This window comes from Macrobrachium rosenbergii, chromosome 59, assembly GCF_040412425.1.
Source record: "Macrobrachium rosenbergii isolate ZJJX-2024 chromosome 59, ASM4041242v1, whole genome shotgun sequence".
In the NCBI taxonomy this organism is placed as follows: Eukaryota; Metazoa; Arthropoda; class Malacostraca; order Decapoda; family Palaemonidae; genus Macrobrachium; species Macrobrachium rosenbergii.
The window spans coordinates 31,279,614-31,303,613 of NC_089799.1; the positions used below are offsets into that span (position 1 = coordinate 31,279,614).

Consider the following 24,000-nt stretch of genomic DNA (forward strand, 5'->3'; position numbering starts at 1 on the left):
ATGTATGTATGTATGTATATGTATATATATATGTATGTATATGTATATATATATATATATATATATATATATATATATATATATATATATATATATATATATATATATATAGAGAGAGAGAGAGAGAGAGAGAGAGAGAGAGAGAGAGAGAGAGGGAGGTTAATTCTCTGCACCGTGTGGATTAAAACCTGTAATGAAAAATTATTTAGTTTCAATGTTGAGGAATAAAAAAGGAAGCTGATGTTCTCGGACCTAATGTGATTCTATTTAGGAAAATCATTTGACTTCTCTCAATTGCAACTTAGCTATGAATAAATAAAGGTTTTCAAATTCAAATGTGTTCGTACCTCATCTTGGAATTTATTTTGTATGTATATATGCATGTATGTATGTGTTTGTTTGTAATTTAGACGCTTAAATATTTTGCTAAATTGTGTGTGTGTGTGTGTGTGTTTGTGTTCTTTGGCAGCTCAGTTGGTTTTGCCTGTACTTCACATAGTGGTGATGGTCTTTGGGTGCTTATCATAAGTGAATATGTTTGGTCTCTAGGATAATGTGCATTAGTGCAGTGGCTTGTTCTTTGCCTCATCTGCTCATGAATTGGGTATATTCAAAATTTAAAACCTCTGAATATCCCCAGTGACTCTGTGAGTTTTTTTGTTTCCTTTTTGGATAGAATTATCACAACAAGCCTTGAATCCAAATGAATAAATGAAGTAACCTGTTCTTCCTCTGGTAGGATTCAAGCCTTGAATCCAAATGAATAAATGAAGTAACCTGTTCTTCCTCTGGTAGGATTCAAGCCTTGAATCCAAATGAATAAATGAAGTAACCTGTTCTTCCTCTGGTAGATTCAAGCCTTGAATCCAAATGAATAAATGAAGTAACCTGTTCTTCCTCTGGTAGGATTCAAGCCTTGAATCCAAATGAATAAATGAAGTAACCTGTTCTTCCTCTGGTAGGGTTCAAACCTTTGCATGTAAGAGTGAGGTACTTACGAAGACATGAAATATTCAGGAATAAATTATTGAGAAATTTAAGTAAATGTTTTGTATTTGCAATGTGTCTTCCCTCTTGTTTTCTCAAAGGGTCTTGGCTGTGTCTTTCTGTAGTCTTATTGTAGAAAATTATGCTTGAGTTGGGACTTCCCTGGTGAGTGATTCAGTCACTTGTCCTCCTAACACTGGCCAAACTTCCACTCCCAAAGCTTGCGTGTATGCTCTTTGCAAGGCCTGGTTGGCCGAGATAGAACACATAGGGAGACGGTAACAGCAGACCACACATCATCAAATAAATTATCCTGATGATCATCAGAGAAGACTCCAAATTGACACTGCTGCCCACTACTCAGTGATAATGGCCTGAGCACCTGTGCTGGTCATCTTGTGGAGCTGGCCAAGAAAGGGTCACCCACTTCGGAGGTAGAACTGATAGCTCATGACATCCCTTTTAGGATGTTCCCCTTTAGGCTGAATACAGTGTCAAATAGCAGCTGATTTCTTCAGTGAAGTTGGTAACAAGGATAGGGGCGAAAAGGACTGCCCACTCCACGCCATGAGTGCCTAATCTTTGAGGGCACCCTCTCACTATACCTCAGTGGTGTTGAGTGTCCGTCTCCAAGTTTCCTCGATGTCAGAGGAACTTCACTCCGAGGAGCTTAGTGGGTCCTGGGTGAAGTATTAGCTCCTGTGCACTTGCGTAATTGACAATGGCTGATAAGTGGTTTTTATGAATTCTGGAAGAACAAGGCCTGTGTAAATATATAATGAATGCTCATACAGTGTCCTTGTTTCATTTCAAGAGGCCACAACTGACCTAATTATATGTCTTTCTAATTATACTTTAACATTAATTCCTTATCCATATGGCTACTTGTGTAAAATCCACGAGAAGCTATAAATCGTTCACATAGTCATTGAAGAAGAAATTTTCCTTACCAAGATATTTTTGGCTTATGCCATCCAATTTCATTATTAATGTTTTACTTCCCCTGTTACTTAAAAATACCATTTATATTCTTATAGACCATTCCCTCATTTGTCCTTGGATATGAGTCTGGGTGTGTGTCCATTCTGTCAAAAATTGTTGCATTTTGATTCTTAAAATACCTTGTGTTATTGTTGACTTTTATAGTGCAGTTGAATGTCTATGTCAGCCTAATTATGTGATTCCTTATGTGCAACGGTAGTCATTTTATATTTTCACGTTCACTAACACTAACAACAGAGCAGTATGCATTGTGAGCCCTTTACTGTTTTAGTACTCAGTCCACATTGCCGTGCCTCTAGTCCCATTACTATGTATTGTTGAATGTTAATATTTGGAGAATATATATTTTATTTCATCATTTGCATAGTTAACGTAATTGATGGTAAAGAAACCAGATTACCATAGAAACGGTTATGTTTTTTTTTTTGTATGAGGATTAGTGGCATTTTGTGAAGGTGTCATTTCCCATGTAAATTAGACTTCTCATGAGAGTTGCTTATTTTAGACAGGAAATGAATTTTGCGGCTCATTTTTATCTCTTTATAAGCTGTAGAGTTATTTTTGCACACCATGTAGAATTAGTTTCATACTACAGTATGATTAATTATTTTGGTCTTTAGTCTATCAGGTGCTTTTCAAATTATCGCAATTTGCTGTTACTGTGATTTTTATTTCTCTTTTTCCTCTGCATTTCATCATGTCAGTCTAGTTATTTTTTCCAGTCATTGTTAATTACGTAATACATTTATGTTTTGTTACCGTTGTACCCTTTCACCTGGCCTGTTTATTCAATTATCTTGTCGATATATGTCCTTATTTCACTATGATGAGGTGGTCAGGATGAATTGAGAAATTGGAAACTTATAATTGACTTGAATATTGTAGACTCTAATTGCTTGTTGATAAAATATACCTTAGGTTAAAACTAAGTAAATGATTAGTTTCGCGCAATTAGATGAAGTAGCATATCACATGAAATGTGTATATCCCTATGGTAAAGCTAGAGAAATAGTTGCAAGAAGTAAAAATTGCAATATTTTTTCTCCTGGTTTTTGAGTTCTGAGAGGCGGTTGTATCTGCTTTTGACGGACAATTTCCGGGCGGTGCAGCTCCAACCGCTATTTGAACTTGGACCCTTTTTTTATATATATATTTTTTTCTGTTATACCTTTCTCCATTCTCTCGCCGCTTTTGATTCAAGGGCTCAGCTTCTCCAGGACCTGGAACTGTATTTTTCTTGTACATCGCGCTGCACATGATATAACACACACACACACACACACACGCATATGTGCCTGTGTGTGTGTGTGTGTGTAAGTGCCAGTGTAAACGTACTTCTTCTTCTTCTTCGATATCTAGAATTTCCTTCTCACGACCGGAGTTCTCTATTTTTAATTTTTCAGTTTGACAGGCTTGTTTGCTACGTGAATGGTGATCAGAATAAGGGCAAACGAAAAGCGTCATATACACGCTTCGTATTGCGTCATAGCGCGAAGCAGCGTCATCAGACAACCTCTTCTCCACACCCTCACTCTCTTGGAAACTGCATGCAAGCATCGTCTTACTCGAGGGTTCACAGGGCTTTAAGAACAGGGTACAGACTTGAAAAAAATTGTACGGTTTCTCTCTCTCTCTCTCTCTCTCTCTCTCTCTCTCTCTCTCTCTCTCTCTCTCTCTCTCCCCGCGTTTCCCGCGCTTGCCACATGCCCTATAATTCTCCTCCATGACGTCATTCTGACAGTAGGAAACCACGTTGTAAAAATATTATGGCATATTTGAATAAAATATCCTTTGGGTTTTTGTTTCTCACCCCCAAAAATTGTCTTTTGTTTGTTACGTTGCAAAATATGAGTGCTTGCGCAGGAAAACTTTTGTTGAATAATATTCATTTCCCTCGTTCGTTACCTTTCGTATCTCTTTTTCAATAATTATCTGTTAGTATTATAAGTATGAACGGGGTTTTCTAGAAGCGAGTCATTGCAGGACAACAACAGTAGAATATTGTAAGGGTAACTTGATCAGTGCCCATAAGACTGTTTCATTAAATGCAAAATAACTGAAAGATAGCTAAAATACATTAAGCCCATTATATAGATAGGATAGAATGGGGAGTTTTAGTCTCCCAGTATAACATTGAAGTCACCTTTATTATCTGTTAGGATTATTTCATTTTCTTACCTTTACTTATACTTTAGGAAGATGACGTTACGTTCGTCACTGGCCATTGTTTGAAAAGGTTTTCACAAGAAAAATTATTTTAATGAGAAGCATTTTGCTGTATTTATGCTTGTTAGTATGTACGATAAACGAAGGGAAATGTATGATACTTGAAGTGATGTATTAATAAAAAAGTAAATTCAGAACCAAAATTGTGAGGACTCGGTCTCTGGTTACACAAATCTTGTACACGTGTTTTCACTGCCATCGTATATCCTTCAATACTTACGTAAGCTTGTGTGCGTGTGTGTGTGTGTGTGTGTGTGTGTGTAGAAAGAGAGAGAGAGAGAGAGAGAGAGAGAGAGAGAGAGAGAGAGAGAGAGAGAGAGAGAGAGAAATTTGAGTAAAAGGAATATTTGCTAACCAGTTACATGGGTAATAAAAGGGACAGCCCAAGATCCCCGACCCCAGGTAGCAGAAGATCACATGGGCATGAGTCAGGCAAGGGTAAAAGATCACCTTCAGAATGTCATTAATATAAATTGCGTTTGTAATTCAGAAAAATGTTTCGAGAGAAAAATAAAACGATTGTGAAGCGGTTCTAATAATATTTATCGGCAAAAAAGGGAGCTTAACGAAATTATTATTATTATTATTATTATTATTATTATTATTATTATTATTATTATTATTATTATTCAGATATACTAATTGTCATTTATTCCTAGTCATGCCAGCAATGGCAATGCCATAAATATCGTTGATGGTTTTTTAAAATAATAATGATAAAAATGCGCCCATCATACTAGAAATTATTGTTATACGCAGTGTATTTTTCATATGTTTATGCAGATACGTCTGTTATAATCATATTAACTTGAAACCCCGAAACCTTTCTTAATACTGCCATATTACAGATATTGCTTAATGAGTACTTCCATGGAAATGCTTTTACCAGTTCCTTAACTTCCTCCGTGACTGGTCTTTCAACTGGTTTCACGAAAAGAAATCCATAACATTTTAATCTAAAAAAAGATGAATTTTCCATAACGGGTGGTGATAATTACAATGCTGCATTCGAATAAAACTCAGTTGGGTACCCCCTCTGCCAAAACTGTACTGTTTTATATTTAAAAGCTGTACTTCAAAATTGCGTAAAACAAGATTTTGGAATTCGAAATATCATGAATATTCGGCGACAAACAAAAGCGCACATAGGGTTAGTGACAGCTGTGATATTACCTGGTAGCATGCAAGAGGATTAATCTTATCTGCGTACACGTCACCTATATTTTTCTCGAGTAGTCAAGAACGTTCTGTATATGAACCTTTAGAGTCCTAGACAAACAAAATAAAACCACTGTGCAAAGACGCTCTGATCCTCTTATGTGAATGTGTAATCCTGAAACCGTTACGGCAATGATATTTCAGGTCTCACCATCACTGCCATCGCAAAAAACCCCTCATCATCTCATTATACCAGGATCAATAAATAAATATATATATGTATATATTATATATATATATATAAATATGTATATATATACACACACATATAAAACAGGACCCTAATTCCGCTGATTTTTAGGTTACTTTTGCTGTCTGTAGTCAAACATAAATAAAGGTTTGCCATGGCAAATTGAGAGCTGACATGCCAAAGAACTTTGGGAATTGTGGGGACTCGCTACCCTCAAGGTACGCATCCATCAAGTGTAGTCATGACGCTGTCACTGCGATACAAGACAATAAGGCAATGCAGATTGTTTCAGGTCACAGAATGTAAGAACCACGTAACCAGTTCAAGGGCCGGGAGTATAGTAATGGAAGTAATACCTTCATCTCCGTGGCTCCACATCAAGTGCAAACTTCTTTCCTTTCAAAACGATATCTCAGTATCAATTACTTCGTGAGTAATTGATATTATCAGACGTTATTTTGCATTTTGATTTTTTTGCTTTTTCCATATTCTGTGTATTTTTTGTTTTCATCCGTTTAATATATCAGAAAAAGTAATTCTCGATTATGAACTTTTCGTTTTCTCTTTTCTTCCTTTGTCAAATTGTTTAGTTTTGATATATGAGTTCATGCCATAACATACTGTATATCAGAATTCATTATGTATCGTTCAACTTCATGATTTGTTTCCAATTACAGCAAGAGGGTTTGTCTATATGTATAAAGATGAGAGCACTCGTTCAAAAGTTTTACTGGCATTTATAGTCTGGAGTGACCTTTCCCCTCAGTAGCTAAGATCTGAAATATATATCACCATAGCCAGTAACGATAGGGACTTGCTATGTTAATTTTACTAGTATTCGTTTCCTTAAGGAGGTAGAATTTATTTAATTATTTTTTAGTAATCTTCAGGCATACAAGCACAAAATTAATGGGGGTGCGCATGTTAATCTTGACACGTGAGGAATTCCAGAACTCTGTCCTATGCACTGGTTACCAGAATCGACCAGAATGACAATTGAAGTTACATTCTGATTTATCATCTCTCTCTTCGAAGATTTTCGTTGTTTTGTATAACTAGATTCAAGTTGTAATTCTTTTGGTCTTTGAGGAAATTCCTTTTCAGGCAGACACGAAACTTGTAAAAGATGGCAAGAACATAAAGAATCCCCTTCAAATGACCTCTTGAAAGAACATTGTATAATTCCATCTCTGAGGAGACGTGAAACCCAACATTTCACTCACGACGTATCAATGCTTATAATTGTTTTCGGTACAGTGGTACATTGACACAATGCATGAGTATCTGTGCGTTCTTTGGAAGCACAGTAGCATTTTTTTTCGTCAAAGGGGTGACATTTTATCAGGACAATACTATTTTTTGTCTCGTGTATTGTCGTACTCGACCACCGTAGGGAACATCCGGGGTACTTAGTGTATGTTGCGTTCATCAGCACACTTGTGTGTGTGTGTACGTGTGTGCGTGTGTGTGTGTGAAGAAAGAGGAAATCAGGCAATACCAACACTGCCCACAATCATGAATCACACATTGTGATGAGCAATCCGGACTGGATGAACCCTGTACGCAAAAAACGGACCTAGATTGGACCCAAAAAGCACGTGTGTACACACATGTGCGTGTATTGTGTATACACACCTGACTTTGACCTTGAAGGAACGGACCGCACCTCCCTAATAGTTCCTTTGGGTACGTCTGGCATTGCTTTGGTCAAGATTTGGGTACATTTTCGCCTCTCGTTCCTCCCCAGACCACACCATGCCCCGTCCGTCTCCGTACCCCGCATCACCTCCGCTTGGCAACAACAATAACAAAACGAAAGTCAGACTTCGTTTTCGTTTGAGGAAGTCCTCCATCATAAAGGATTATTCACATATGGGCGGTAGAGGGGAACATTAGGCTGTTGGGGCAAGGGAAAGACATTGCTCTCTTTCTCCCTTCGGTTATCGTTTCTCTCTCTCTCTCTCTCTCTCTCTCTCTCTCTCTCTCTCTCCGTACATTTTATATTTGCTGTTGCATGAACTTGCATCACTATTGTCCTGTCGACATTGGCTGGCGACGCCCTCCTTTCTCTGAATTTGAAAAGGGCATTCCGAAAGAAGTCTGCTCCAGAGAATTTTTATTTGTTGTTACGGAAGTGAAACAAAGTGACCTAGGTATTTTTACTTACGTATTTAATTTAAATAATATAAACTACATTCAAAGGGTGGTACATGTATGTATAGAAATTTTTATTTTTTATTTCTAATTTCCGATTTCGATAAGCCGATGAATATCTTCCGTTTTTTTTTCGAAAGTACCTTCTTTTCGATGCATTGTATCCGTCCTGGGTAGATTAGGAAAATGAGTCGCATATTCCTCCGGACTCTGCTTCAAAAACTAATGAGGGACGTAACGCAAAAAGGTTTAGTTGATCTTCATGAAATAATTGCTGCGAATTGCCTCGAGGAGGAAGTGAGACGCGGGATGAAACTTTCTTTCTCAGTGGGAAGATTCTAGTTGAACGCAGTCACTGTAGACTGAGGTTTCTCGGAATTTTCTCCACGCATTCATACTGCATGCAATGGGAGTTCGCGCCAGCTCTCTCTGTACACACACACACACACACACACACACACACACACACACACACACATATATATATATATATATATATATATATATATATATATATAGACACGCACATTAAATTATATTTTAATAATACTCATGTAAGGTTATTAAAATTACAGACACAGCTTCACTAACGTTAGTTCATTTGTGCAAGAAAATAACGCCTTTTAGTTCTACCGCAAACCAGCCATGAAAGCAAATTCATAAAATTATGCTTGAATGATTGCAGTAATAGGGTAGTTTATGAAAACAAAAGCGTGGACAAAAAGCCTATGATTATCCCAAACCATCCATTTACATCATACCATGTAATAATTGCAGCAAATCCCATTTAGGATAAAATAATGACTTAGAAAGAAAAAAACCATGCAGTTAATTTTACTGGAACCAATGTGATGGCTAATGTAATGGCTACTGAAGAAAGAGAAATGGTATACGCCATCACAATTCGAAATTCTAATACATACTGTATAGTACAGACAGAATTTGTATAATTCTACGATTGTATTGTTCAACTCGTTCAAAATATTTACAAAGATTGCTAACAAAAATACATGTGCTTCATAATATCCCTTTTATATTTTCATAGTTGCTTTTAGTTTCATGTTTTGCTTTTAATTATATTTCGTTACATGCAAAAAAATAACGAATAACAGTCTGTTTCCAACTAACTATGTTTGTGTCTTAAAAAATTTTCCGATACAAACTTGTAGACCATTTGTATCAGAAAACAGAAAAAAGAATCTCCATTACCTGAAGTTTTCCTCCGCTTCCTTCCTTATTATGAAAAAAAACATAGGAAATGGTTTTATCGTCATATATGTGTGTGTGTGTTGGTGGGTAGGCGGGAGGAAATTTTGTGTGAGACTCTAAGATGCATTGTAGGAGAAATAAATATTTTTTTATACAGCATTAATTACAAGCTGTAAATACGCTCCTTGTGGAATGAACTTCGCGTGTTCCTCTGCTTCCGCCATGATTCCAAAAGCGTTATTCTACATCTCGTTAGTAAGCAGAATGTACTATGTATTAGAATATTATTTTCTTCATTGTTGCATGCTAATCCATTAAAATCATAAATATGAAATTTTCCATATCTACCTCATTTTTTTTTCGCGGATTTCAGAATGCTTGCAAGCGAGAACTATTTTTGTGCAGAGATCTCCTCTTGCACATAGTTAAAGGTACTTAACGATTAACTCTCAAATGGAATGGGTTCAGTGCGGCGGATTTCAGAATGCTTGCAAGCGAGAACTATTTTTGTGCAGAAATCTCCTCTTGCACATAGTTAAAGGTACTTAATGATTAACTCTCAAATGGAATGGGTTCAGTGCGGTATATGGTAATATGGTGGCGTCCGGGTGCTGGTATAAAGGGGTTTTGTTCGAGAGCGGCCTTGCGCTCCTGCCGGAGAGATGTGGGTCAGCTTGCACCTCTTATGCAACTCTATTGTGAGACGTAGCAGTATCTTCATTCTTCCCTAGGAAACGCCGAATCATGTAGAAATTGCCAAGTGCGCAGACAGACAGACAGACAGACATTCGGATGTGCTGGAGGTGGTGGTATGTAAACATACAGATGTTTGGAGATGGTTCCACGTATGTGTATAAATTGTTTATATATATATATATATATATATATATATATATATATATATATATATATATATATATAATTTTGCGACCAGCGAAGAAAAAAAGGTTACAATTAGTAACATTTCAGTTGACAAACGAAAGTAGTTGTGTATATTGTACAGTCGAAGTTTTCATTGCCAGTACTACGGGGTACGTAATCTATGCCAAGGGTATAGTACCAGCCACTCGTCTAGTAACTCATAAGGCAAGTTACATAACTGATGCTTTGATGCCAAGTGTCCCTAGACCTTTACAAATGGTGACTTTTACTTTTCATTTCTCTTGCAGATTTGCGTAGTTTATGGTAAACTGAATTCTCTATGCAGGTGGAAGTATCATGACTGGCTCAGAGTGATTTACTCTGTTTACAATTTGCTGCACAAGCTCCTGATTCTGTTTCTACCCGTCTCTGTTGACGATCTCCCTCCCCATTCTCTCTCTCTCTCCCTCTCTCTCTCTGCGTTTAGCAACTTGCTTTACGAGCTCCTGGTTCTTTTTTCTACCCTTCTCTTCCTGTTTACGAGCTCCCCGCCTCCCTCCCTCCCCTCCCCTCCCCTCCCCTCCCCTGTCTCTCTCTCTTTTCACGCTTACTCTTCAGAGATACTGTAAGTGCAGTGTCATTCCACGCTTAAGTGAATTATTGTTGAACAACACACTGAAGCGTTTGACTGCCTTTCAAATCAACTTTGAAGGCTGCTACTGGACGACGGCTACCACCTTATTCAAATTTACTGTTAAAAACCCTGATCACGTCTTTCCTCTCTGCACCACGTGTGAAATTGGCGAAGTAGTCTGCGAATGACGTAATCTTAAAACTACTGACTGTGCAGGTCTGAGTAAAAAAATGCCTGCAGAATCGATCACCACAGAGCTGCCATTGCACGCACAGCCATGCCCTTGTAAAGTAACTGAATATAACAAGGATTTTAACATACTTGTAAAAACAGAAATGGGCAAGAGCTAAGAAATTTAGATTCTGTTCATATTAGTTTGCAGAATTTCATTAACTCATAATACGAGTATATACACACACATACACACATATATATATATACATATATGAGTGTGTATGTATATATATATGTGCTTGTGGTATCCATTGTGTATATTTTTATCTATAATCAGCTATACGCCTTTTTCCCTGCGGGGGTTGGCGCAGGAGGGAAGACCATGACTAGGTTTACGGGGTTAGGATACCCTAAATGTAAAAAGAGAAGCCTCCATGAAACGTGGTATGAGTATCTTTGCTTGTGGCAGGACATAAGGGAGCAGGTGTGTGAGCGCTCCGACATTTTGTGTAAATGCTTTGCGACCAAAAGGGATTTTATAGCCTCGAGTTCATCCCTCTATAAAGCGGCAGTTACCTCTCTCTCTCTCTCTCTCTCTCTCTCTCTCTCTCTCTATATATATATATATATATATATATATATATATATATATATATATATATATATATATATATATATATATATATGTGCGTGTGTGTGTATACATATATATATATATGTATACATATGTATATATGTATATATATATAAATGTATATCTCCTCTTCTCCTCAGAGTGGATATATCCAGAATGTGTTAAACTTCTGTTTGCAAGTAAATGTTTTGGGGTGAGGTTGCTAGCCGCAGGCCAACCCCAGTTCTCATGCACACTTCCTCTTGAGTTAGCTTAAATTACCCATGTGTAGTAAAGTAACAAGATTTTTTTTTATCCAGTACTCTGTGCATGGTAGTTTTATCACACAGACACACGCCTACCAAAGACACGCACCCATGTATCGTTTTCTAATAAGATAAAACCGTCAGCATGATGTACTTTTATGTAAACGAGATAGTAGTAATTCAGATGCATCTTTATTTTGTTGTTCGATATGACACTTATCAATCGAGTTTTTATTAGGCTTTGCTTTGCGTCAGTATATAATTTATTATATTTTTCTTCGTTATTTTTGAAAATAGTCCCCATGTTCCACTTTCTGCGATCATTTATTATCGGAAACTCCCGAACGTAGCTTCATGTCAAGAGAGAAACCAATTCCTGCGAAAACAGAATCGAAATTGAATTCGGAGAAGTGTTCAGACATGGCAGTCTTTTAATGTTATTGAAATTGACCTTCACTGCATTAACAGCGTAGTTCGAGAGCGAGAAGGACAAGATGGTTCGTTGGTAAGCGGTGAGAGTTGCACATCGTCGCCCTCTCCCGTACTCTCTCTCTCGTTTAATAAGCTCGAACAATCATGGGAAACGATGGGTAATCGAGAGAAGAAATGCGTCGCTGTATGTAACCACACCTGGACGTCCTTACTATGAATAGCATCAGTTGTTTACCCTCTAGCAGCGTACCGTATAATCTATGGGTTGACTATCGGTTATATATAGAGAGCCTATTATCTTTGAGGACCTGTATGGAAAATACTTGCTAAAAATACAAGTACTTACTAAAAATATACCTTTTATCTTGTTTTGTAACTAAATATAGCCTCTTTTATCCGCCGATGAAGAGGATCCATTGTACAATTTTCTTACACGTTGACAAGAGCCCGAAACAGAAATTGTCTGAGTTATCTTCAGGAGAGGAAATACCTTCAGCACAAATAACTAGTTATTATTAGTGTTCTTTTTCATTTTTTAAAATCATAACGAATTCCGAAGTGTAATAGGAGGGTCTCTCATCTGGTTACTAATTTTGTGAATGGCTCCCAGAGTTATTTTTTTTCTTTTGAGAAGAGATAATTCCTCATGGAAAATACTGCATGTAATCGCCAAATTCAAATGTTTTACTTTACGTTGTTCACATTACATAGGCCTAAACAGCAAACATTTTAATTTGAGAAAACCCGATGTGATAACCGTGCATTATTCCACGGAATTTAAATCTTTCAGTAACTGACGTAGTGTCCTAAGATTTTGACTGCATGTTACACTCTGCTGTGCAGAAGAATAGGCTATGTTTCTTGCCCAAATGTTTCATCTGTCACTCAGCTGTTTCTCTTGAACCTTCCTTAGCCCTTTCTTGCTAAGTAAGTTTTGTTGCTATACGCCACATTGCTACCACTACTGTTAGTAGCACAGACTTTGCCCTTTCTTGCTAAGTAAGTTTTGTTGCTATACGCCACATTGCTACCACTACTGTTAGTAGCACAGTTACTAATGCAGTATAAGGAATAACATTAATGTAACAGGACTAAGAGTAGTGACAATAATGTTTATGTAAACTTTTCTTCTTTCTGATGCGCTTGAGTTGTTGCAACAAGAGTTACAAAGGTAAGGTGTATTACAGATGCAACTTACATCAGTAAAAATGAGGACAAAATTAGTAAGTAGAAATGCGAAACATTTTTGTAAATTTGTATTATTCATAATTTAAAAGCTGATTTGTATTATTTATGGCATATAATTACAGTTTAGTTCGAAAATGAACGCAACTCATCTTTCACAAGAAGGAAAGAAAACATTTCTTTTATTTTGAAATATATATAAGGCCAGCTCAGTCGACAACAAGAACAGCAACCTCAATAGGAAGGTCTGTGGTATGAGCACGGGTTTATTATTATTATTATTATTATTATTATTATTATTATTATTATAAGCTGTAGTAATAGTAGTGATCATAGCCACCAAAATGCCAAAAGTAGAAAGGGCGAGTGTGAGAACGAAGAGGCAAAGTCACATGTATGATTAATTGCCTTACGTAAAAGGACACGCGGTATCAAAGGGGTCCCCATAAATACCCTTTTTCGTTATCTGCCCGCGGCTTCAGGGTACCTTTTGATAACGGGACCTATAGTTAGAAGCACTTCTGTATGGGGGAACATGAGTACGTGTCGACATCCGTTGAGTATGGCATTTCCTTATCAGTTTTTTTGGTCTTGTGTACGAGGGAAAGAGCCATGCTTATTGCGTTGTACTGTGCGACACGTACCCACGTACATACATACATACATACATACATACATACATACATACATACATACATACATACATATATATGTGTGTGTGATTTTTCACGATAGGTCTATACACTATTCTGTCAAATAATCGTGATGCATTTATACAATGTATAGCTGTGACGCCAGATAACCCACAATTAAATCAATTTATACAATGTATGACAAAAGACGTACAGAACCGTGGCACTAGTTTCTGTCGTCTGGCCAAACGTGCAAAATTTTGTTCACTTAGCACTGAGTATGGTGTCTGTACATATTAAATCGACGCAGTTTGCAAACGCAAGCAACCAAGTGTATTGATAAAGAGATGTTAGTTTGGATATTCATTGTTTCATTCAGTTAATGTCTGTGTACCTTCCGTGTATGCATATGTATGTGTATGTGCGTAAACAGAGAGTTAATTTCGTAAATTTATTTATGAATGGATACTGTGCATGGAAGTGAGTATTTCGAAAGTCTGGTTTGTAATATGTTGTAAGCCAAGTCTGGTATTTTCTGTTTATATATTTCCTCACTAGAATCTTTTTCGCATCAGAGTTCAGCGATATTTCCTGAGAATATATGAGAATTGTATAGGGCTCCATGCCGAGGAACTATTTGTTTTATCAATTTAAATTAAATGCCGTGAGCCTTCCTATTAAGGATAATACTCTGTATAATAATATATTTTTGCTTATTATGAGAAAATTTGGCAATATTCTCATATAAGTAAAGCCGTTACACAACCATGTTTAACTAATTATCTCGAGAAAATTCAGTCTATGGCAACAGCGTGAGATAGGAGCGAGCCGTCTCGTGTATATAAGAGCGCTCGGCATGACATTCTCTACCACTCAAGACTCTGCCACGGTCAAACATAGACGAGTCCACTGATCTCAGATCGAGATTTGCATTCACTACCTGTCAGCCATTGTCACTGTCAAGAATTAACCTGACACACCTGCAGGACACCTGAACTTCAGACCATCCTGTTCATCAGTAACTTTTCGAAGAATTTGGAGTCCACACTTTTGACAGCTGCAAGTTTTCGATTCCTGGTCTTGATATTCGAAATGGAATCCGTCCAGAAGAACATTGATGTCAGCATTCTCTTAGCTCCTGTTGTGCTTGCCGTTTATCTGTTGGTGGCCCTCGAAAGCTACATCGTGGAAACCTCTGCCTTCACCTACGTGTTTCAGATGTAAGGCGTTTTTTCAAGTTGGTAGCTAATTGAGTAACTGAAAAACATCGAGACTTGGCTACAAAGAAACAGAGTATCAAGTTGTTAAAGGAGAGAAAACGAGAATTAACTATTCGAAGGAGAGGCTATCTTCCAAGACATTATCGCTTGGAATTTGTTATACCTGGGTTTCGCTTCCCAGACGATTGAGATGGCGGCTTTTGTGAATTTCAAATCGAATGCAGAAAGTGCATCTTCCTGTCCCGACAGATTGTCTGCAGCCGCTTCCAAAGATCTTCCGGGATATCAGAGAAGAAAATCATCAACACCTGTTGGCCGTCCAACTCCTCTGACGTCCAATTCCTCCGGCTATTCTCAAGAATTCCGGGCATCGGGAATGCCATCTCGCACAGATGATTTGAGTGACCTAATGCATACGGGTGGGACAACCTCTCAACAAGTCCTAGAGGGCATACGACCTCTTATGTTTCTGCTATTGATAATTATTCCTTTGTTTTCACTTGAAGTCATTCTTACTGAAGAAGTCTCATTTCATTACATATTCCAAATGTAATTTAGATATCAGTAAGATGCTGCTCTGCCGTTGTGTTCATTAACGTTTGTTACGTAACCTTATTTATAAACAGATGATTTATTTTTATACTTTGACGCATTTTATTATATGAAATAAAACTGACAATGCATGTGGATCTTTTCATATTTTCCCTTCCTGTTACGTTCATATTTCTGACTTGTATGAGGAAAGAATCTGTAAACATATTGGGCCAGAAAAAATGCCTTGAAAAACAAGGAAAGACAATGGTAATGAATACGAACTGATTTTACAGAAATGTTCATTATCAAAGGCTAAAGATATCTTATCGCGCAAAAACTGATGACAACAGTTAGAAAATAACACCTAGTGGTGTGTCACTCGTAAAAGAGTGAAAACTAATGAAGAAAGTTTGAGAGTGCGAAGACGTCAAAAGATTAAGGAATTTACCATCCATTAGTACACGTGTCTGAAAACCGCAACATATGTTTGTAAAAGAAAAAGAATAAAGAGGGAAACAATATATATATATATATATATATATATATATATATATATATATATATATATATATATATATATATATATATATATGTATGTATGTATGTATATATATGTGTGTGTACGTATAAAATAGAGAGAGAGAGAGAGAGAACAACAACACGAAATAAGAGAAATTGCGAGTCCCAAAAAGATATTTCTTCAAGAAACCAACATAAGAAAGCTACCTGATCTTGCTCGTAAGGAAATGGTTACTTTTTAATGCCATTATTCATAATAATGCTTCGAAAAATTGTACAGGTATGCACGCTGTGATCGGAGATTAAGCGCTTCAATTGGGGAAGGAACTGGACCCCAGATGGAATGGAGAATCAAAATTTGAAACTTAAAAGTCCGAGAGAGAATGGTGTTAGACCACGGTACTCTCTCTCTCTCTCTCTGCGTGGTCACCAGGAAGTATATGACCATTAATTCCATAGCAATGGTTATTTTTTTTTTATAACGCTGATAATATTATAACTTAATGAATGGATAAGTGGCACTGCATTAGAGCTATTCATATAGATAAAAATGTTCCGTTAACATGCTTCGGATAGATAACTAGTGGAGTAAAGAAACTAAATGGGATTATATTGATTTACTTTTATTCTTATATTGTTCAAAGACAAATTCGTTTAAGTGAATAGGCAATGAAAAATAGACAAAATCAAGCTCCTTGGGTCATGTTTTGTAATCATGATTAGTTTTAATGATTAAAATCTGTGTCACCACTGTCTGCCCTAGTGTCGTTTCGAATAACTAGGCTGCTGTCTAGACCAGACATCTTGCTAATTCAACAAGATAATCAGAGGACATCCATCAAGGCAATTAAGGTTATTTTTTTTCCTTACCTCTATGTCATCCTTTCAGGACATCTAGTGAGGTAAAAAAAAGATATATTTTTCGGGACTTATCTTGTTTACTAAGCTTGATCGATGTTATCTTCGCCTGAGCATTTGTATACTTGTTTTTTTGTTTTTTGGTTATTCGTTAAGATAATTCGTTTTTCTATTACATAAACATCTGTGAAAGTTTTTAATTTTTTAGTGTATTACATCATAATGCTTGTGGTTTGCATGATGCAAAATATCTGATTTGCTTATATGTCTGTTTCCTTTTAACGGGACAGTAAAACGTATTATGGTGTCTTCATACATATGATAATATTGACTAATTGTATGACAAGTAACTTTTCAAAAGGCGAAGTTACTGTTCTTGTTAAGACGATTTCACATTCAGTTTTCGGATTAGAGGAAAGGGTTGATAAAATACATTTTATCACTGCATACTTTTATTTCGTATATGAATGTCAAAAGTACAAAAATAATATTTTGTGTAAAAAAATAACTTAAATCTAGGTTTGACTAGATTGTGAAGAGCGTTGAAACTACTTCTGGTTACATTTGGAAAATGTACCTAAATGCTAGCGATTCCGTGAAAAATCTCTCAAAGAAAAAGATAGCGATAGCTATTAAAGAAAAAATTATACATGGTTTTAGAATGTCGAAGGCTTCTAAGGTGGTCCATTGTTGAGTTCTTAACCAACTGAACAGGGAGTCGCCTTCCCCGACTATGCTGTCACTGGTATCCACCATCTTGGCATCACCAAGTTGGTAGGATGGATGGAAGGGGTTGGTTGAAGAAGAGGCTGGCTCTGTTTTCGTCCTTTTGGCTCTTGTCACCTCGAAGTCCTGAAGGGATATGGGGCATCTGCAAGTCGAGATGGAAGAACTCGATGGCATTGTGCTGCTATTCGACTCGAAGCTGACAAAGGCTTCCATATTTGTCTGTTGCGTGGAATCTAGGTGCAGAGGCACTTGTCCTGGATTTCACTGAAGCCGATTTCCGTGAAACAGCAAGGCCTTCTCTAAGACAAAATGACTGAACACTTTTACTTAGAGAAAATAAATCTTTTATCCTGTTTAAAGAAGAATAGATTGCTCACTTTGAAGGAGGTACTTTAAGTCCAGAAGTTGATAGTTCGTAAAACAACACTTGGAGAAAAATTAATAGAGCCAAAGTGGGGCTTCTACATCTGGAAAACGTAGTTGAAGGCAGTAGTCTCGGCCAAGTAACTCTCGAATGAAACCATGAGGTAGACAGCGATGACAATTGGGGCCAAGAGGATGCTGGTATCAACGTTCTTGTTGAGGAAATCCATGTCGACCAGTTGAATAATGTTCGGATTATCTGTAGCAAGGCTTGCAGTTCTGTACTCTATTCTTGGACAGCTTTCAATAAATAGAACTTCAGCTGCAAAGTTAACACTCCAGGTAGCGAAGGGGAACAAGCCTTAGTGTTTGGAAGAACAAGACCAAGTCAAGGATGATCTCGTTACCCTAAGACGGTTTGCTCAGAATGATGTGAAGCCATATCAAACCGCCTGTTTTATACCAAACGTCAGCCGCTATCAGTATAGCACTTAAGTTGCCAGATGCTAAGTAAAGTAAAGCGATTCATTTATCATGGCTACCATGAAAAGTTAAAAGAACTTGGTAAGTTTACGTAATTATAAATTTTTGAAGAATGTATTTGGAATTTGGACTTCATTAAATGTGTCACCCATTCGCATGTACTTAGGTACTTTGAATTCCTAGAAAAATACCTTAATTTCATTAACCTCGTTTTTATGCATACTGCCGCTGTTCACGTGGCCTTGATGTTAAGGGTTAAATGATGGACTGGATAACGGGTCATAGTTACGCAAGTCTCATTTTTTTTCTTTTTTTTGCCATAGTGGGTACGTTTAAATGCACCAAAATGTGACACTGTTGAGTACCCCTTGAGCTAACCATAACCTTACCCAAAGATTCATAATTGAATGCAGCGTTTATTTACTTATTATTAAAGGTAAGTATTTTTTGTGGGGTGCTGAGATTTCCGTTGTTAAATAGCAACCCAGGGAGTTTATGGATAAAGCATTGTCGTATCATTTCCACAGCATTTTCCCCTTCTTATTCCATGTGACATTAAAGTTTGAGAGGTACCTCCTTATGTATGAAAAACAACTGGTAGGATTTTCAGTTGTGTTTAGATCTCATTATGTTCATCACAGTTTAATTAAAAGGTACATTTAAAGTGAAGCCTTGACATGAAACTTTATTGAGTGCATTGATTAAATAATAGTGAATTTTTGTGCCAGTTCAGTGTAAAAATATGTTAGAAATGACTCACCTGTCTTTTTCTTTTCAGCTCCATGTAGAGGTGCTCTAGTGGTAGTGTCTTCCGTTCAATCCTGATTGCTGTAGCTGAAACAGAACTACATGTAAGTTGTTAAGTTGTGTAGAAGTAACTGTTCCTTTCACACACACACACACACACACACACACACACACACAGTTCAAAGAGAATGAAGATTTTTTTTCAGATTACTTGAAAACTTAAACCTACATCATCAATGTCGACATTTTTGTGAAGACGGAAATACCTTTTGATAAGTCATAAATGTGTGTCATATTCTTAACGGAATTTCTTCTTAGAGTAATTACGAGGATTGCTTAATGTGTTGGATTGGTCGAAATTTATGAGTCGTATTAATTTCTCAATTTCATATTGATTTATTTACTTACTAATGTTTTCATGAGAGATACAACAGTAACGGCGTGGAAGGGATTCTCATTTGGACGAAATTGAAACGAAAGGTTACGGTTGCTCGATTCCAGTTAGAATGATAATTCAACAGGTTTTGGAAAAATGAAAAAGATGAAAGTAAAAAGAGGACAATCATGAACAGCGAACCAAGACTTGAAACAAAAAATTCAAAGACCTTTTTCAAAACTGTAGTCTGAATTGAGAACCTAGTGAAGTCGTAGGAGTGAAAAGGGTGAAAAATACAGGACCATGATGATAATGGAAAAAGGCCTGTAGGTGGTTTGGTCTTGCGAAATGTATGAAGGAGCATAGGATGGCTCCTTTTGCAATGAAAAACAATTTGTTGTGCCATTTTTGAAGCATAATATCGTATATTGGCATCGTTGAATGTGATGTGGGTTGCATTAATGTTTTAAGTGGTCGTGTCATAGAACAGCTAGTTAAGAAATAACTGTGGCTTCGGCTGCTGTGTTCATATTTCTTGCTTTTGTTTTGCGTTAGAGCTACCCATTCTATGTTATTTGCGTGTAAACATGTTTGTTTCTGTTCAAGTGTTTACACGCAGCCTTGCGCATGTAATGGGAGGCTTTGTCATCTCTTTTACCTATTTCGTTTTAGTTTTCCTCTAAGCCCTATCTAAATATAGTATCTTATCATACGCGTCCTAATTTTATGGGAATGTAAGGAAGATAAATAAGTATATGGTGATAAAGAGGAACAAACCATATCTGTATTACCGTTCAGTCATCGGCAATGTTGGTTAGATGAACGTACCCAAAGTGTTTTTTTTTTTTTCTTTTGATAAGGCTAGCGAGGAAGGTTAGCCCTGATGTCCTTATCAGGGAGGAAGGTTAATTATATAGGGTTCTATGGCTGCAAGTTCTAATTTTAGAGGCAGATAAGGGAACAAATGGTAGGGTATGTTGTGTTCGCACGTACCCTCTTTCTACCCATACTATCACACACGGTTATTATTAAATTTAAGAGGTTTCAGATTGTGTTTGGGTTGAATTACCCATAGAGTGAAAAGTTGTGTATTAAGTTTCATACATGGCACATCTGTTGACTAATGCGTGTATGCAGCTTAAGTATACAGTACTATGTTTTGCACACACAAGTGCAGATATTTATGTGCATGTATGAATGCATTCAGATCTGATTTATGCAACATGCTTGGTGAAACGGTAGTCTTCCCAGGCTTTTAGTAGACTAATGAAGAATAAAATGAAAATGGACGTCTCCTTCGTATGTTTTTACGATTAGAATTTTTTAATGAGAATTATTTTGTCATGGAACACCTGCTCAAGACTACCTGTCGGGTTCACTGAAAAGTTGGGTATGTTATTGTCCAAGAGTTTTCACCGTCGGTAGGATTAATAATGGAGATAAATATATAAATATTAATAAAAACTAATATATTAAATATTATTAAAGGCTCTGTGTAGTTACAGAGATCGTTGATGGTAACAAATGGTACTTTTATATCGACAGATAGATTTGATTAGGTTAGGAAATCAAAATTGTAAAAATTGAAAAGCCGGTTTATTTCATTTTGAACGTAAATCGCTGAGTTTATATTTTCTCTACCTATAGAATCTTGATATTCTTTTAATGTTTTTATGTTAAATTCTGTTATACACTGATTGTAGGTAAAGTTAATTTGCTATTTACATGTAAATATGGAAATTCTGTAGTTTTATAGTAGGTTGCTATCCTTTGGACAGTATTCAAATTCCTTGGCCTACGGAAATTTGATGGCGCAAGAAACAAATATGATAAATCTCGGTCTTAGCACATTTCAAACTACTTGTAGTATGTCTCATCCTCATCCTTTAAATCAGACTTTCAAATTACTGTACAGGTGTCTCGCCAGACTTGTTCCGTTGCCAGACTTAGGAATGAAAATAGTTGCGCTTACCAATCTTTGAGGGTAAGAAAAAACCAAGAGAAAAAAAAATAAAAAAAATAAAAAGTTTGGCTGATTGTATCAGAAAAAAAACGGGAAAAGAAAAATAGACGACCATTCCAAAACACTGGATTAGGTGTTGCCAGTCGACGCTTTTTATGTAACCACTGTGGAATTTCCTGTGGCCATAAGTAATCCATGCCCCAACCATTTTCATGAGCGATGGATAGAATCTCCTGTGGCATTGAGCTAAGCTCCCACTTCATTCTCTAGTTGGTTTTAGTCTTACGCAACAGTGTAAGGGAGTAATTTATGAAACCGTTATTTTCTTATGAGGACGGTGTTAATAAATGACATTTCCGCCGTCCCCCCCTCCCCCCCCTTAAGTATTTGTAGTTTCTGTATTTGTTTTGTGGTCAATACGGCAGGCAAGCAGGGAATGGAGTACATTTTTATAATCTAAACAATAACGTAGAATTAAGTTTCAGCTGACTGCAAGTGTAAATTTCTTTTAATTTACTTTTTCGTTTACTTTCTGGCGCTCGAATTGCTTGAATAGGGCATTCGAATCAAGACATAGGAAATGAAAACCGGTAACTGGGCCTGATGTTTGATAGAAAATTAAATAAGTTATAAAAACTGGAAGAGAAGAAACATTATATTTTAGGGTCCGTCTTTTACCCCAGTGATGTGAAATTTCGAGCAGAGCTTGCTTAAAAGTTTCTAAAATGGGGCAGCACAATACCCTTATCATATGGGTACACGAGAAAAAGCCGTATCACATCCTATATATAGAAGCCGTCAGAATACCCATTGTTGAGACCATACACTTAGGGTACGTTTACTCTGGTAATCTATCCCTCCTTGTAACCGTATCCTTCCCCCCCCCCCGCCCCTTCCTCCCCCGTCTGTTTTCATCCTACAAAGCCTCACGTCCTTATGCGGATTGACGTAAGGTCTCGAACTCCAGATTTTATGTAATTTAATATTAATCCGAAGTAGGAATTTTGTTCAGCTGTTTTAAAAAAGTCTTCCCTATTTATACAAGTCGCTGCCGCCTCCGTGCATTTTAAGCCTTGTCATCTTCCGCCCATTTAGGAGCTTGTTCGCCCACCACCATAGAAATTTATACAGTATCCCCTCAGGATTTGTGGTAATTTTGGACTGTGGTTTGGTTAATTTGTTTCATGTACTAGTGGGTGGAACTGGCTTAAAAAATTGTTTTGCTTCAGATGATCCCTTGGATATTGGTGAACAGGTCATTATTTTTCCTTACATTGTTCCGACTGGATTCATAAGTTTTCCGATTGAACTGGTAATTCGAAATGCAAGAATTTAAAAGTAAATGAAGGACTGAAATTTGTCTGGCAACCGGAGATCATTTTTGCAGACTAAAATGGATTTTTATGATCTATTTTTGAAATGGTAGAAGGAAACATACAAATAACAGCCCGTTTCTCTTACTGTGCCTGCTGTCTTAGTAAGAATGAGTTTAATTACATTCGCAAGACTATAAAGCACTTCGAGATATTAAAGATACTAAGCAAATAGCTATATCATTCGTTCAGCGACAGCTGTTGTAAGGAACGCATTTTTAGTTACGGGATAAAAGAAAATAATCGTATTTCTTATGTTTCTTTACACTCGCGCGTCATTTTAGCCATTTATTCTTACGGTTACAAATATTTTTGAAGGTATATAAACGCTAAAACACACGCGCGCGCCCACACACACACACACACACACACACAGAGCACGCTCTTATCTCTGCTGGCCACATATCAAGGGTAGAGGGAACGACGCATCATCCTCATCTGTTACCATAGACTGATAAAAAACCCTCCTTTCAATAACACCGCAAGATAAACTACCTCGATTAACTAACTGTTTTCCCCCGTTCGTGACCGTGATAACCTGCGTTGAATCATCTATGATGAGTGGCCCTTAATTCTAGTACTCATTACGGCGAGAAATGTCCCCGTTTAAAGGTCAAGGTGCTGAGGGTAGAATCTTCATACACTAGCACATAAAAATGGACTCGACAGGCATCCTTTGGGTACACCGGTTTGAGAATTTTGCAAGGCTATTTTTGGGAAGGATGAATTGAATAGCATTCTCGTCAATAACGACTGTGCGATGTTTTATAGAGAGCTTTTGCTTCACTGCAAAGCATGGCGGATTTCATTCTCTTACACATGGAGAAACGAATGCATACTTTTACTATGTGCATGTGTTTCTCTAGTGTGTCTTAAGTACATCTGTTATATGTAGCGAACGCTTTTGAAATATTACGCATACACATACACATACACACACACATATATATAATGGTAGATATATAAATAGTTATGTGTGTGTGCACGTACGGGCAGTTACATTTGCATATGATTGTGCATTAAATGGCTCTTGAATTTCTGATGCGTCCATT

At 36.9% G+C, this 24,000-nt stretch overlaps 1 protein-coding gene across 3 annotated transcripts in view; it reads left to right on the top strand.

Moving 5' to 3' along the window:
* LOC136837385 (rho GTPase-activating protein conundrum-like) overlaps positions 1–24,000 on the top strand; it is a 336,616-nt gene that overhangs the window by 269,104 nt on the left and 43,512 nt on the right. For all 3 annotated transcript variants that reach the window (XM_067102143.1, XM_067102142.1, XM_067102144.1), the window contains one exon: positions 19,268–19,340. The gene's annotated coding sequence lies outside the window, so the exon portion shown is untranslated. The remainder of the gene's footprint in view (positions 1–19,267; positions 19,341–24,000) is intronic.